The sequence below is a fragment of the Amblyomma maculatum genome, chromosome 3, assembly GCF_055883805.1.
Source record: "Amblyomma maculatum isolate TAMU_Amacu chromosome 3, ASM5588380v1, whole genome shotgun sequence".
Taxonomy (NCBI): Eukaryota; Metazoa; Arthropoda; class Arachnida; order Ixodida; family Ixodidae; genus Amblyomma; species Amblyomma maculatum.
In genome coordinates, this window is record NC_139346.1 from 96,640,874 (window position 1) to 96,652,435 (window position 11,562).

The window sequence follows — 11,562 nt, forward strand, 5'->3', positions numbered from 1 at the left end:
TCAAATCTGCTTGCCCTATACGGCACCTAAATGTTTCACGAGAGAATCCTTATTTTGCTACGTTCGTTATCGGGTTCTGAACATACCTATTTCCTAATGAAGCGCACTTCGTAGAACATGACCAAGTTGCCTTCTGAATTTATATCAACATTTTTACTTCAGGGCGAGCTGAGCCACGACTAAACAAACAAGAAAATTATCTAGACATCCGCTAGAATAATTGCCTTACAATAATTGTATTGAAGCGAATGTAACGCTAGAGCCCAGACGTGGAAGTAATGTTTCGTCTGCAGCCTAAAACAACTTGCAATGAAGAGGCAGTTACCTCTGAAAAAAAGTAAATATAAGTTTAATAAATGCCAAAAAAGCTCTTTTTTTGTTCTGCTTCAAATATGAGAGAGAAAGAGTGAAAGACCCTTTAAAGCAAAACAGAGAATTTACCCAGGGCATGCCGGAAGGGGAACTGGGGATGAAAGGATGGAAACAGAACGGTGAGGAAAATAAAAGAAATAAAGGGGGAGATAAAATGCGGACAATAAATGTGTTCTAAGGTGCATCGTGGAATAATGGTATAAAATGAAATGATTAAATGCTTAATCCGACAGATGTGCATATAGTTCACAGCGTTAAAAATGCCTGACGGTAACATGCGAGGTAAATTTAGAGTTTGTCAAGAAGTCTAATCCCTTTCAAATACGTAAATAAAAAGTTCATTGCGAGTCTCTGTTGCCTAGGGAAGGCTAAGGAACCTAAAACACTATTAATTGTTAAGGGCATTGGGGAGAGCTTCTCCATGCTATGTTCATAGTATGAACGCTAGTCAGTTTACTCAGGGCACTGAAGCAGGATATGTTCCATAGCTTCAATCGACCCGCAGTTGTCACGAAGCGGAGTGTTCATTTCACCGAAGCGGTAGCGCAAGCCATGTGTAGATAGTAAAGAGTTTTTAGTTGGCGAAGAAATTTAGGTGAGAATCTTGACGTTAGATGTGGGTCAACTGAGTAAAAAATTTAATAATGATGTGTTGGCAAGCTCCAAAGTCGATACTTTGCTTTGGAAGCAAAGTTTCGGAAGCTCCCTGAAGTACTTTGCTTCGGAAACTCCTTGAAGTACGCCCCTCTTTAACTGCGTGAAAGAGAGTTGGACCATTTGGTGTCTTCATAAAAATTTTCCACTCTTGTATATAGTGTACAATCCAGTTTTAAAGCTTTCCTCCGAGGCCAAGGCTGGCCAAGGATGCGAGAATTGCATGACGAAACAAAGAGTCAAAAGCGGCCTTCATGTCAAAGACGACGGCTGTCGGGATATACCCAGCGTTAACGTACTCTTAAGTGATGAGTCAAGGGGGATGACATCCGTCGCAGACCTATTTTTAAGAAATCGCTTCTTTTCTTGAGGACACTCATTTCGGCTCCCGAGGAACCAGGTGAAGCGCTTGCAGATCATTCGCTCTATAAGCTTACCTGCGCAGCTCAGCAGGGCGATGGGTCGGAATGGTGCGTAACTTGTTGGCTGTTTGGAAGGTTGCAAAACAGGCTCAATTTTCGCCAACTTCTATTCCGTGGGGACCTCACCAGACATCCGGAAAGAATTGTAATATTCCAGGAGTCGATGACGGGAATTGCGAGGTAGTTTAGTTTAGCGACTGTGTGGTAGGTCACTTCATAATGACTCGGAAACGTTCGTCTGTTTAATTACGCGACACCTATCTATCGTGAAAGATAGATCCATCGCTGGCACTGCCGCCTGAGGGATGCCTCACAGACTATCTGTGGAATGTTCGGAAGACCCTGACCCCGCCGGCAGTAGTCTGCAGCATTCTTCTGACACTTTAATGAATTTCTGTTTTTGAAGAGATGGTGCTATGAAAGGGTGAAGCTATTAGAGATGCGTGCGCATATCGGAAACTATCCGCCAAAGCTTCGCTACTGGCTGGCTCACATCCAGAGTAGAACAAAACTGACACCATCTTTCCGACTAAGCTTATCCAGGTAACGTGGACTGTGACGTTGTGCCCGTCGGCAGGCTCGACGGTCTTCAAGGGTTTGTGTGCTCAAAGCTTTCATTTCAGCTCGCCTGCGGATAGCGCACAGCCTTTGAGATGTCTCATTATTTGAGCGTAAGCTCTCGCTTTGACCGGAACAGCGCGCACTAAGACACAGACAAGAAGAGAGACACGACACACACGAGCGCTTTGACTCTGATTCGTGTGCTTTTTCTCAGGCAATAAGCCGTTGTCAATATTAGGTCCAAGTTTAGTGTTTCAGCAGCAATTCGTCTGCTTGCAGCGTCTTTGTATGCATCCCAGTTTGTAGATTTTACAAAAAAGTTTATTTGGCGCCACCTGCGCACGGACTGCTGATATGAGGACTGGGTAATGGCCACTTCCATGTGTTTGTGGGCAGCTTAACGTGTCACAAAGGTCACGTTAATGCTGCTGCCAGTCGTCAGGCCTCGGAGATAGTTTATGCTGCCGTCATTGTGCGGTCAAATTTAATGTTTTGCGCGAAGTTCTACAGTCTAGGCCCCTTGGGCACATGTGTGTGAGCCTCCCCAAATTTTCTTGTGAGCGTTGAAGTCTCCACAAATATGTGGAGTAGGCGTTCTTATTATTAAGTTTTCAAGCCTCAAAGCATCAAAAGGCCTGCAAAGCTCATGATATACTCCAATAAGACTGCACTCTTGTTTCCCGATTGCTGTTACGGCACACACATATTCGTGGTCATTGTGAGGCGGGACTTCAACCAAGGAGGCCGAGGTATCCTGCTGAAAGCCTATCATCAATCTGCTAACGTCATCTGGTCGTTGTGAATTATGAAAATAGTAGCCATGTAGTCTAAACGTTTTCTCCACGCGCGATTCAAAGGTGACTATGGGAAGTGGTACGCTCGCACAAGCTGCCGAAAACAAGAGAGTTTCGTCGACTCGAAAATGGTGCCTGTGCGACAGATATTGTGGATTGTCAACTGAGGTGAAGCTCTTCCTGTTAAAGCCATGATTAGAAGTGTTTGATATTACGTCCCTTCGGGGTGTAAGAGACCGACAGCAATTGTTTTATTGTAAAGAGAACTTCTACTTCTGGGGGTTCTCGTGACAAGGGATTTGCGCGTACAAGATCTTTGATGGCGGCGAACGGCATCGGAATTAGTAGGCAGGCGATTTCTTTTTCGGTGCTTCCAGGCTGCTTTTTGGTGACCTTGTTAGGTCGCATTGCCTTAGGCTGAGAGATAGATAGGTTGTTTGTCGGGTCTTGTGCAGAGTGTCGCTTCTGCTTTGATGGAGGAGAAAAGCCAACAGAGTTACCACAATTTTTGTTGGCTGTAGCGCGAATGTTTTATCAGCTGTTTTCTCATGTTGGGGTGACAGATTTTTGGAGAGATCTAACGTTTTCGTAAAAACTTCGTCTGGGTATAGGTGATGGATAATGACGCTGGGGCGGTTTCTCTAGTGTTTGTTTCACTGTGCGTGCAAATGTAGCAGCTTTCTTTTTAACACAACCTCCGTATGAAGCAGGGTGTAGGCCATCGAAGTTTGCGCATTTAGCCTGCGCTCTCGAGGTGCACTCATTGTGCGAATGAGGGCCCGCACACACTTTGGATCGCACGGGACCGGTACAGTGTTACCATATGGGGCCACGCCTCTGGCATTAGAGGCATTGTGTCGCTGGTGCGACATTCTTAATTACTCGGTAACTGCAGAATCCGAGCGTGACTCTTTTAGACAGTTGAGAACCTTTTGAGGATTCTAAAATAACAGCGCGTGTCGGCGCGTCGGCGTGGATACGGCGCAGAGCTTTAGCCTGTGGCCAGGAATCCCGAGGTGGTCTCACGTCCAGGACACAAACCACAAATACCCTGAATAGTCTAAAGCTTCGAAAAATCACCGGAAATTAGAGAGCAGTCTCAGAGAAACGGTGAGCTAACCATCGTCTTCTTTTTCTTCAAATATATGGTTACCAATAAAAACATTTTGTTCACATAATATAGGTTGTAGAAAGTTGGAATTTATTCGAATAAAACATGGCACTAACCGCTATGAGTAACAGACATTTAGTAGTGGCCCAACTATGACAATTCGTGCAATTAGGTAGAAATAATACGCTCCCAGACCCGCGTATATGCAAGTCGTTCGAACAAGAAGCGCAAGTATAAACGAAAGGGAGGTAAGAAAGCAAGACATGTTCGCGCTGAACTTGATAATACCGGCGAAGGAAGAAAAATGTAGTACAAGACTCGAAGGGCGCACCGACTGCGCTCATCGACGCCAATAGATTACAAGATCATAAATTCCTTTAAGATGCTTTGGGTAAAATAGTTTCAGCGGCATTAGTATGACTGTTTTATGAAAATAGGCGGCCACGAGGACACTAGCGGTCTCACCTGCGATGCCCTGAAATACGTTCTGTTGAAAATAAAATCAGACTCGACAAATTTCAAGGTTAGAATTTTTTGTATTCTTTCAAACCTTAGTATATAACTAACTGCACATGAAACTGAGAGGATACTAAATCTTCAAAAATTTCAGTATTAGCATTGAGGGAAACAAAGAATATTATATTCTAACTCAAAATCAAGTAAAAAAAAAGAGGCATTAAAGAACTCACCGACGCGATGTAACGTGAGGCAGACATTGAACTAATACGTCAGGGTTTGCGCGTCTGAACAACATTGAAATGTTCTGCCGGTTCTGGCCATAGGTGGGTTACTCTAATTGTTCCTTGAAGGAATACACAATGGGGTACAAATATGCTCATCTTTCCCAATATCGCATGCTCACTTACTGAACGCATTGCTGTGTGAGTAAAGACAGCTGATTCGATGAAAGCCTAGAAAAGGGCTGTATTTTTTTAACATTTTTTTATTAAAAAGCATATAAAACTGACATTTTACGGATTACTTATTACGGTAATCTTTAAGAAGTTTTTATTCCTGTTACGCTAGAATATCTCCTAAACTGGTTTAAAACGGAAAAAAGTGATTTCCTGCGACTTTAAACTTATCGAATAAAGTTTATCTAGTTTTAAATCGAGGTGAAAATTGCGTATTGAAGTTCTGAATGGCCATAGGTTATTTACGACAAGAGTTTTAAGGATGATTATGCCAAGGAGAAGTTTGTTCTTATCTAAGATATCATAGCTTCAGTTTTCGCCCTTAAGCTACTGAAAACGTTTCCCCAAGAATTATATATTGTTACTTTGCAGCCACAGCAATTGTATGGCGCGAAAAGATTAAAGTACCTTTATTAAATCAATACTTTAAAGAAAAAGTCAATAAGATAAAATTTTATTTGGTAAATATATGCTGGGTTGCATGCAATTTGCTTCAGACCAGTAGGTTATTTCATATATGTCAGCTTTAAAAACAGTTTCTGAAGGCTTACTTCGCGAAAAATTACGCAATCATCTTCAAATGAATAAATTTGATAAACGAAGTGGCCTGATAAGTGATTGATTTGTATAAATGACAATAGCTTGGTTTTTGGGGAATTCCGCAGGTTCATTGATGTTGAATGCGAGTAAGTGGCTTTAAAACGGGCCGATTAAGCACGCGAATAGGCCAGACAGAAATGCGAATAAATAGATTAGGGTCAATATACAGCATGCTGGGTAGTGTAAGATCAATTGGTTATTAATGTGATTATTTCTTTTATTCATGTAAGGAAATAAGTAGCCATGCGACAAACCTTAAGTTTTTGTGTCTTGTTCGAGGATAAAACTAACTGGGTATAACACGAAATACTTTCCCAACTTAGCTTGACAAATGTGGTAAAGCATTTGATAGATTGCTAGAGTTACCGAAACATATTATACTGTATTATTTCGGATGTCAGTGGTGTCAATCAAAAGCCCTTGACCTTCAAATTGACCTTTACTTTGGCAAATTTTGTTCTCCAAGTAGATTGATGATCATTTGAAGATGTTTAACAAACAAACGCTATAGCAGACGAGATAAGGCGAAATAGTATATTATGGTTTTTAGTCATTCATGTTGGGAACTGGCCGTGTTGACACCGCTATAGTTAATTAGCCGAACATGATGAAACAAAATTGGCATAATGCAGTGTGAGCATTTTACCACTTAAGCTGTCGGGTACCATATCCTAATGCTTAGGAGCACTTGGAATTAGTTTTAGTCCGTTCTAATGATCAGAACACAGCAGTAGAAACTCCGGGGCTTTTAAACCTGCTTTAGCAGCTGATTTTACGTGTACATATGTGCTGGCTCCACATATCTGGCTTTGAAGATAAGGCGATTGTTTGGTTGGAGAGGTGGCTAAAAGAACGATTAAATCGGGTGGCGCTTATCTCAGAATAAACTCAAATGTAGGAAAACAAGATCACGTAGTTCCTTCAGGAGTTTGTTGTCGGTGTGCTTTTAAACATTGCCAACCAATGACTATGAGCTAATTGCGCTAAAACCTGGTCTGTAATCTTTATAATATTAAACTATTTTCGCAATGGGCGTTCGGCCTCAGCCGAGTAAGTTTTCGTGCAACATTTTGCCAATGAACTTCCTGCGTGAATTCGAAGTACCAGCAAAATGTTAAATCTGATTGGAATATACCGGGGATCGATCAGAAAATAGGATGTGTCCTACAGAGAAATAATTTCCAGATATTGAAGCCATTCATACACGCTACATTCGTGGCACTTCGTTTAGGTAGGCCATACGTAAATGAGATTTAACATGACAATGATTGGTATCAAAACTTTAAAATAATATTTTTGTAGTTAGCAGTAATGTAATTTAAACCAGACTGGAGTTTATTGAAAATAGTGACGTTAAAATATGGAAGATTACAGCATGTAAGCAAAAATGCACTTGCCATAATTCAGTTTATTGACGGTCCGAAATTGTCCAGCATGCTAGATTTGCATAATAGCCAGAGGTCTCGAAGAAAGCAATTACATCTGCGTCGCCGTCATAGATTACCACCTTTATTTCGCTTCTGTTCAGGATAATACCGGTACGACAAGAGTTAATAACGATCATTGGTGTGGTAATTCAATTATATCGTTGCCTCTATTCTTCCGGTTTTGCGCTTTCATACATGTTCACAAGACCAGCAGTATGCAATAATTTCTGCGAGCTCGTGCTATTTCCCGTTGGCGAATGCGTCCTGTGGTCTTTTTTCGAGACAGTACGATTCGTGCGCAATGCAGGTTTTGCGCTACCCACAACGTTTGCGTGAGCAATTATCGTTTAACTATGTTTTATAACTTAGCTAATGAAACATACTTGGGGCTTTCACAAATTTGAGGACTTTCCTTCTTACGCTACGCATCATTGTTTGCTTATATTCGCCCATGGAGATATATTCCGAGCGAAAAAGATGCTAATTTGTTCCTTTTATACACCGTGAAATATACAAGTTTCTGAGATTTTGTGTCAGTACGAGTCCCGCTTCTTGAAACGATTAAGGTATGATTGCTTGTCATTGTTATGTTTCAGTTAGTCACCAACAACTTCTGATTTGTTTGCTACATTGAGAACGTTATTTCTTTTTGGACGTGTGGTATAGAAAGGTTGTCTCTTGATAGCGATCATCCGCTTTGTTGTGGAGACAACGAAGGTACGTGTATCGACACCAACTGCCGCTAGACGTAACAAACTCATATCCCACTGATACCACTGATTAAAGACAGTATTGCGGCTTCTCATAATATCTAATGTAATTGCCTGCATAATACCCAATATACGCTGAGAAACATCTGGTCGCATCATATTAGCGCAGAAACAAAACAAAGAAATAGTCATAAGCCCACCACCACCAGTCAAGAATCATGCCCGATCTTGTTTTCTTGTTTGCGCCGTCGCTCTGATTGGCTAAGCTGCTTCGAGAGGTCACAACCATGTGGCCTGCCGCAGGTTATCCAAACTAACTCCGATATAGCGGCTCAAAAGCCCGAGCCTCCCTGGCGGGTCTTTCAATTTGGCCATAAAGCAGAGAAGATGATGAAGCCCATGATTGACCATGACCTCTCTTAGTGATTTCACATGAAAGAAAAAAAATGGAAGCATTGGAACACGTCAGGGAACTAGTTTCCAGGACAATGCCACCAAGCCAACGCGAAGGCTACTTTCGCTTCTTACAGCTAGGTTTAAGTAGGGTGTAGCAGAGCTCATGGCCAGCCTCGGATGCGTGCCCAAGAAGAAGAAGCAGTGCCTGGTACAAACGCTTTAAATCCCTCTTTGCTTTGATGCTTTCACCAAGACAGGACGCTTCCGCATCCGCTCCTTTTCCGTTCTCCATATAAGTGTGGCCGCTTTAGAAGCGGCCACTCTCACTCTGTTTTGCTCCCATTTCTGCAATTTACTAGACGAATAATTTAGTTATGACGCGAACTGAGAAGGACAGGTGCCAGTTAACAGAGAACACAGAAATGCATATAGCATTCTGAAGTCGTGGTGCCGAAAAGGGGCACTTGTGTATTGGTACGCAGATGGCAATGTATTGTGCGCCGTTGCCGCACTATAAATAGCATTCGAATGCCTTAATATTTCCTTCAATGAGAGGGCTAATAATTTTATTTGTTTCTGGTGAGCCATCGCGCTCAGTTAGCGCAAGCCTGGGAGCCGATTCCTGTTCTGGAAACTTGAACTGATGACTGTGATTGAGGATGTGAGAGGTGATCTCCTCACAGTGTTTCTTGCAAAGGAGGCGTTTGTCGATTTTAAATAGGGTTGTAACTTATTGGCAAATGCATCATTCAGCCGGGAGATACGACAATAAGTCGCCGTAACTTAAGACGTGGAATGGTAAGCATTTTTTTTTAATGGAGCGCCTAAGTTGGCATTGCAGGCAAAACGTCGCCGTGAGTGTTATAATGTGGACTTAAGTGATGTATGGGATAAAGACGGCGGACTCTTACGGAAGCGCTCCATTGCCTCAGTATACCGTGCATGCGGTGCAATAAACCAGCAGGTAAGTCCTGGAAGCTACGTCGTTTCCAACGCTGTCGGGGACAACCAGAGTACACTCAAGATGGTGTTGTGTCTGTCCATATTTTTTTATTGCGTTTTGCTGTCGTCTACTTATTGCCTCCCTTTTAAATGCTTCGTTGCCGCCCCTCCCCTCCCCACACTTAAAATCCCTGAAACGTTTACATATTTACTGACGTCTCTATAGATTATTAAGATGAAATTTTGAGTTGTGAAATTGGTTCTGGTTCATTTCTTTTTAACAAAATTTGCGACGCTTGAGCGAAGTTTAATTATCAAAATACTTATTCTCATTTCTCTGTTCGATAGCACACTACTTCGACATTATTATACCCGTCAGCTCTGTGTTATGTCGCCTTTGTTACACAAGGTGCTACAAACAACTGAAAAGCGGCCAAGACGGAAGTAGTACTTTTGAAATTTTTATCAAAAATTGGGAGATGTGGCGAACGAGACACACATCTTCTACAAAAGCTTTCCTGCATGCGTCGGGAACGCAGATGTTCCTGCACAGAGCACACGATCCGTGAGAACTGCATGGTAGAAATGAGTCATTTACGGCTGAAATCTTCGAATGTGTTTTTTTTTTGTTTTACATAAAAACGCAATGGTGGTCTCAATTGGCATGAAGTGTCAGTTCAATACAATTTATTTCCACTCGTGTGATTCCATTCAAGCAGCTTTAAACAAGTCTCGAATGCCGGTTGCGTTTGTTTTGTCCCTTGTTTGCCACCAAACAAAAAGACTGATACGTCCTGAAATATTTTACAACCCTCAGAAAACTAACTGGGTATTCACAGCTTGGTATTCCCAACTAGATAGCTTGACGTGCGTGCACATAGCCGATACAATTCATTCAATGTAATTATTGCAACATACAAAACGTTTATTGGAAATTTGTCATCAGCAGATACTATCACGGCGAAAATAGCTCATCTAATAGCAATATTCAGGTCACAGGGAGGACAGTGCTCATCAGTTTAGCGGAGGTCGAACGCCTAATAACTGTGTGGTACCTTTCAGTAGTCTTCGCTTTTTTATTTTCATCATTACTGAAACAGACTCTTCCAGCTACAGGTATTGCTTGTAAAAGTAGCATAGAAGCCTACCATGTGTCCGATATCTTGTTGGTGATCTGTGCGTGTAATAGGATCTAATTGATATTCACGCAAGCATTCTGTTTACGTGGAGCTTCAGCTAGTAGTGACTGCAAGCCAATTCCATGTCATTATAAACTGTTACAAGACTAAGCCATCTATCGTCATATGCTCTAATCCAGAGTAGATAGTACAAACGCAACACAACCTTTCTACGATAACCTTCCCGCTGTTGAGATAGTCGCTTTATGGAACTTTTCTCATATCGTGAACAGGCTACTGCTTTGAAAATATTGGCTAAATTAAAACCATTAAACGGCCGCTGATGGCAGCCATTGTTGAGTGAGATTTAAATATTACGCACCAATTTCTATTTGCCTTCATATATTCTCGATCATCGTTTGTTAAAAACAACCCCGCCGGGGTGGCACAGTGGTTACGGCGCTCGACTACTGTTCCCAAGGACGCGGAATCGAATCTCGACTTCGGCGGTCGCTTTTCGGTGGAGGCGAAAAGCAAGGCGCCCACGTGCTGTGCGATGTCAGTGCACTTTAAAGAACCCCAGGTTGTCGAGATTTCCGGAATTCTCTACTACGGCGTCTCATAGCCCGGATTGCTTTGGGACGTTAAACTGCACAAACGAAACCAAACCAAACGTTTCTTATAAACACATTTACAGGGACCGCAGCCTTTCGCAAGTGGCACTCGATCTCTGCTCTCGGCTCCTGAAACCTGGGAAATGAGCGTGACGGAGACAAGTAAACAATGGCAGCCCAGCAACACAATGTGCCAACCGCTTCTCTTGTGTTTTTTTTTTTTTTTTTCTGCAGGCCCTCCGCATAGCCTTTTACTAAACCGCAAAACGTCTCGACGTAGTCAGAAAGGAAGCTGCCCTTCGGGGCGGTCTTTCCGTAATCGATTCCGAGCGATCTGACGAAGTCCCTTGCGGCCCTGGTCACGACATGGCATCAAAAATAAACCGCGCACGGTCATTAAGACGACCTTTTCCGGAGGCCGGCCAGCCGGCCAGTCCACGTGGGCGCTTCGAAGAAGTGAAAAACAAGCAAACGCAATCGAGAGGCATATCGCCCACACGGGAGAAAGAGAATAACAGCGCTATTTTTTCGAATATCGGTCGAGTAAAGAAAAAGAAACGCGCTTTGTTGACAAGCGTAGATACGGATGGTACGTGATGCTGAACGTCCCTTTTCACGGTATCTTTTCTGAGTATTTGTGAGGACACGCTGTCGAAAATCCACGCATCTGCGCTTTCTTATTTGAATATATGCAAGGTTACGTCAACTTCAGTAGCATGTTCCCTGGTTTGTTTTCATGCGAGATATTTTGAGCCGACATTTTGATAAAGCGCCGCTAGCATCCTGCGCATGATACAAACATCCTTGATTGGTGGAGACAAAAGCCTGCGTCTGCAGCATGTAGTCCTGCGCGGTAAACAGAGCGGCCTTCATGTGTCGAGGATATCCCCAAATCTTCTACATATCTTACGGGGTCTCGGGTTATCA